This window comes from Erpetoichthys calabaricus, chromosome 11, assembly GCF_900747795.2.
Source record: "Erpetoichthys calabaricus chromosome 11, fErpCal1.3, whole genome shotgun sequence".
NCBI lineage: Eukaryota > Metazoa > Chordata > Cladistia > Polypteriformes > Polypteridae > Erpetoichthys > Erpetoichthys calabaricus.
In genome coordinates, this window is record NC_041404.2 from 15006591 (window position 1) to 15012615 (window position 6025).

A 6025-nucleotide genomic window follows, 5' to 3' on the forward strand; every position below is an offset into this window, starting at 1 on the left:
GTGTGTGTGGAGTCTGTGAGTTGTCTCCGTGTCTGCAGACCCTTTTTTCTTACTATCTCATCCTGTTTGTCTGGTAGGTGACTCCATATTGTCCCCTTATGATTACATGTATACATGTGAGTGAGTGGTGTGCGTCGTGAGATGGACTGGTGGCTTATTCAATGTTTGTTCATGCCTCACGTCCAAGGCTGCCAGTTCAAACCCCACTACAGCCTTAACCTGAATTAAAGAGGCTTGACAATGGAAGGATATAGTGATTTATCAGAGCATAGTCTTACATAAAAGTAAAACACATTCCTACAATTAGTAGCTTATTGGATGGTGTGCTGAGCCAGGATTAAGATTTAAAGACACACATTTACTGTTTCAAAGACCTCGCCTCAGCCGCAATGCTCAATAAATGTGTGTTCACAAAGCTGGATATTTCTATTAAATTACATATTCAGTTCTCTTCACAGTATCCAAAGCAAATGTCAGCAGATCACATGTCCATTTTATTGTTAATCTTGGTTGGTAAATATTGTTGCTAAATAAAGTACAAAATTCATTTCTCCATTGGAAAGCATTTTTAATTCTGTACACTTCGCACATTCCCTCCATGCTAAGATATGGCAAGTGGCATTTGCAGCAGCTCCTCACATATAATTAATTTGCATGGGTACTTGAGGAGAGTGAAATGCAGGGATTAGCGAGCCTGTCGTCAAGCCCTCACAACAATCCAGATGGCTTGCTGTGTTGTACTTTGAAATTGTTACTCGAAGTGTAGCCACAAGGTGGCAGTTTTGAATAACTGATTGGGTGCCAATTTTGTGATGCAGAAAAAAGCAACTGGGAAACAAATTAATTACCACCTGGACGTGGCGGTGTGCCACCTTGACACCCAGTACTACTAAGATAAGCACCCTTAATGGGATTAACTGGGTTTGAGAATGCTGTCCCGGCTTGTTACCCTGTGTTGTGCCTAGTGCTCCCAGGACGAGCTTTGGTCCCCCTGACAAACCTGAATCAGATTAAGTGAGTTTGAGACTGTTTGATTTTGTTATGTTACAATAAACTGTAAAAAGTATTAGATGGGTCCTGAGGACATGGATAAAAGTGGTGGGAGGTCTTAATTTTCATGTACTTCTTGTTCTAGTTCATCACTTTTTTAGATGAAGTCTATAATTGTTCTGCCTGGGTTTTACAAATCTGAGGGTCACAACTGGAAAAGACTGTCAGAAATCACAATTAACTGCATGCAGATTGTTCTATGTGATCTTCTTTACATTGCTGGCTCATTACCCAAAGCTGCATTAATGTATGCACCCACTTGTACCCTCCTCAATTGTAAGGAATCACATTTTTAAGAGCCAGCGTACCACTGCATATTGTATAGTAACAGGCATGAAATACAGAAAATGTTCAGTTAAATTATTGACAAGAATGTTAAAAACCTGTGATATGGTTTGCAATGGTACCCATGCCATTTCAGTGTCGATCAGTATTTACTGCTGGCAAGTAACAAAGAATGTGAGCAAAATACATTTACTGTCTGGACGATATGCAATAGGCTGGCATCCCATCCAGGGTCTGTTCATACCTTACATCTATGGCTGCCAGAAAAGGTTTAATTAATGACATTTCACACTGAAATGCTACCACTTCTGTCCGAAAATCTGTAACACAAACAATAGATAGATAGATGTAGACATTTAGCTTGTTACAGAATCTAAAGAAATATTTTAACATACAAACAACAACCACCCTCAAATACACACAAGAATTACAAAAAAGAAGAAAACTTTTGACTTGCCTAAAGATAAAAGTCACCGTGAGACACTATAAAAGAGTGTAGCTGTAGGTCTGAGGAAGCGCCATTGTGTCAGAGGATGTATTAAAAGAGCACAGTCTCTTAGGACTATGGCCTTCCTTGTATGTGACTTCACACACTTCATTGTCAAACACAGCGGGTCACTTTACTGTTTGTGTTGCCTTTTCATAGCTCATTCTGAGTACCTACAACATGTCTCAAATATAAAGATACGACTGTCTTCTGCTCTCAGATCTTCTGGTGGAGCCCACATCAATTTCTACATAACAAACACTGTTGTAACTTGTACACATCTTCACTAAATGTTTCCATTCAACACACAATTCATTAAGCTGTCAGCTGTTTTTTTGTGCTCTATGTATTGTTAAACATAAATATTCAGTGTGTGATATACATAATAGCTCTCATTTCTGTCATGCCATGTTCTCCATTCTTGATCTCTGTGGATTTTACATGTTCAGTGTGTGCTCACCTGGATATCCAGTAGCTACTGCAATCTTCTCATAATTGCAACAAATCATAGGTTATTACGCTCATAATTGGCATTCTTTAAATTCTTACTTGCATGTTCAAATCACGACTTTCCAGTGTCACAATTAGTGATCACATTGAAAACACCTTATCTGAAAAATCTCAGAACAAAATCATTATGGGAGAGAACCCCAAGATATTTTTTGGTCTTTAGAAGTGTCCTGTCTTCTGAGAAACAAAAGTGGCCATGGGCAGCACTTAGTGAAATGTAACAAAAGATCCTTTGCCTTAATTATTTGTTGTGATAAGCTGGTGAAGGAGGTGAAGTTAACATCCATTTGTATACTAACACTTACCTTGCCTGGGCACCTTAAGGCAGTGGCACATCGCTGGACTTCTAACTGGAGGGGATGTCAAACTTGAACTGGTCTCATCACTTGAGGATGACAGATTACATGACTGGTGATCACTGTTTATGACAGTTTACACAACTCCATGACAACTTTCCAGCACAATTTCACATCTCCAAAGGATCACAATCAAGCCACTTTTTCTGACCAGCAGTAACATGCCACCTAAAAGAGCAGGGGCTATACAAATACTTTCTAGATAAGGCGAGTTCAGCCGCAATCTTGGCCCTTTTTCTTTTTTTCCATTCTGTCATGGTAAAGACATTTATGTTTAGAAGGTGCAAAACACCCGAGTTTCTTATTCTTCATATCTGCATTCTACCTGTACACATTGATTGTCTGCTTTCATGCACACAAGCCCACCCCTACGACTTGAGGCAAAAATCAAACCTGCTTGATTTAGTTGGATTGAGTCGCAGACTGGTCGGACTACATAATCACAGCAGTGTGCTGGCTTTTCAAGAGTAGATAAATGAAGTTATGTGACTAAAAACTGATGTAAAAGTGATGTAATGTGACCGGGCCTTTATAGAAATATTTATCACTTAACTGTACAAGTTTCTAAAATCCTGATCGTTCTTTATTGCTTGCCCACCCTCTTCCAACTACCCACTGCATTTTGCTCTCAGGTGCCCCCAGATTCTGAAGGATACTTAGCACACTCAGCAAAGACATGGCAGTCATTAATTAACAGTTGACAGTCTGATGCTTTTTAAAGAAGTGAATGTCAACCTTTTCCTTCTCTATTTATATTCACTTTACAAATGAAGACGAGTATTTCATTCTGAGTTCATTGGCCTCTCTAAATGGTTGAGTCTGTGCACCTCAGTTTATTCTGAAGTGGCCAGGCATCTCATAAAGAAATGCTGCTGGGACAGGCCATGACTTCTTATAAGACATGAAACAAGCACTGAACATGAATGGATGGATGATCTATAACAGAGCTAATTGAAGAGTTGAGTTCTAAAACTGTGAAAGTGAAAACCTTAGATTTCTCTGTGTTTACATTAATGAGGGTCTTACCTGGCCCCATAACACTACTCAATTGATAAAGAAACCTCTACATTGTTTGCAATTACTGAAAAGGTTAAAGACATTTGGCATGCCAGCCAGAACCCTTAGTGAGGTTTCCTAGGGGTACAATCGAGAGCATTCTTACCAATGCCATCACAGCTTGGTTTAGTAACTGTTCTACACATGTCCGCAGAGCCCTAGAGCAGGTGGTCAGGACTGCCCAAACCGCCTCAGGAACAGCTCCTGCAATGCCAGAGTCGTCAGGAAGGCTCATGGCATTATCAAGGGCAGTGCCCACTCCCAGCACAGTCTATTCACATTCCTACCATCAGAGTGTGAAATCAAGGACTACAAGACTACAAAATGTTTTGTATCCATAGGCAATTTGTGAATGATTCTCATCTGATACTCCTTCCCCTCACAATACTTAACTTTGCTGGCACAAACTGAATGTCCAGCCACAAATTTTTATTGATTAGAGTTACTGATGAAAGCATTGAAACCATTTGTTTTTTTTTTTTTATCTGGAACCCCCTGACTCACCGGTACAAGAAAAATCCCACATAAAATATACTGTTTGACTCATCTTGATAATTAGTTGTGCAAGACATCAAGCTTTCCGGGCTCCAACCCAAACCGTGTTGTTACCAATCTTGACACAAACATCCCTCATTTTAGACTATTTTTGGACCATAAAATGCGCTGGAAATTATACCCTTATATTAAAGAGTAAACCAATAGGTGTCTTCAGCAAAAATGATCAGAAGGACTTGAAGTTGTGCATGCCATATCAACTGACCCCAGGGGTTCACCCCTTAATGCACAGGTGTAAAACTCCAGTCCTGGTGGGCCGCAGTGGCTGCAGGTTTTCATTCTAACAATCTTCTTCATTGATGACCAGTTTTTGCTGCTAATTAACTTCTTTTGCCTTCTTTATAAGTAACTTGTCTCAGACCCCCTTAGTTGTTTCTTTTTCTTTAATTAGCAGCCATACAATAAGGAGACACAAAACAAGCCGCCACATGACCAGTTCGCCTTTGCCCGTCACACAATATTTGAAAATAAAGAAAGGTGAAGGTCTCGGTAAAGCTGATCTCTCAGGTCACCAAAGCATCTTGACGGGGTTCTTAGGAAAAAACGAAAGATCAACAGTTTTTTAAATGTCTGCTGTGGCAGAATGAGAGCAACAAATGGCAGCCAAAAGAAATGAGTTGTGAAACGAGCCAACAGATGACCAGCTAAACTGGGATTTCAAACTCAAACCAACTTCACTTCAACCAGTTTCTTAATGAGAAAGAAACTGGTTGAAGTGAAGTTGGTTTGAGTTTGAAATCCCAGTTTAGCTGGTCATCTGTTGGCTCGTTTCACAACTCATTTCTTTTGGCTGCCATTTAATGAAGAAACTAATCAATTCAGAGAACTGAATCTTTAAAAACAGGGCTATTAAAATGAAGGGAAAAGGAGTTAATTAGCAATGGAAACTGGTCACTGATTAGGAAAAGAGTCAGAATGAAAACCTGAAGCCACTGTGGCCCTCCAGGCCCAGAGTTTGACACCCCTGCCTTAATGGGATATGAGGGGTCAAAGTTACTTCTTTTTACAAAACATGAAAAACTTTATTGACTATCAGCACATTAATTGTGCTGCCTTGAGTTTAATTTGTGTATACTGGTGTCCAGATGAACATGCAAAGTAATATTTTCATTGTAAGGTTTATTTTGCATATGACTATAAATTCTCAATTCAGCTAACATCAGATAGCAAAATAGTTACCCGCCATGTTAGGAAACTACTTGGACATTCTGTCGAAATGTTGTTCTGTCCTCCAGCAGTACTTCCGTGTTTGACAATGACTTTGCTGTCGTGTCTGAATTTCGGCTTCGAACTACGCCAAGCATACACCCCGGGTGTATTTAACAACCCGCTGCCTGAAATTCCGCATGACCATTGGTGGGGATTTAGAGGGCGGAGCCTATCCAGGCAATACAGCACGCAAGGCACTCGGACGCGCAATCCCCACTCACTCGCCTAATTCAATCCTTCTGCCACTTAAATTTATTTGGAGATCAGCTAGGTCAGGCAGACACCGGGAGAACGTGCACACTTCACATACAAAAGTGTTACCTTTTCATATGATTGACTCCATGTCAATAGTTGACAAAACAAACTCGATGGAGGTGAATGATCACTCGTTGGCCGACTTATGATTTTTGCGCGCTTAAACTCTCAGAAACAGGATGTGGTGTGAACGCAGAACTACACTTCCCACGATGCAGCGCGGCCTCGCGTTGGGTGGGGATTCCTTCCAAAGACTTGGAGA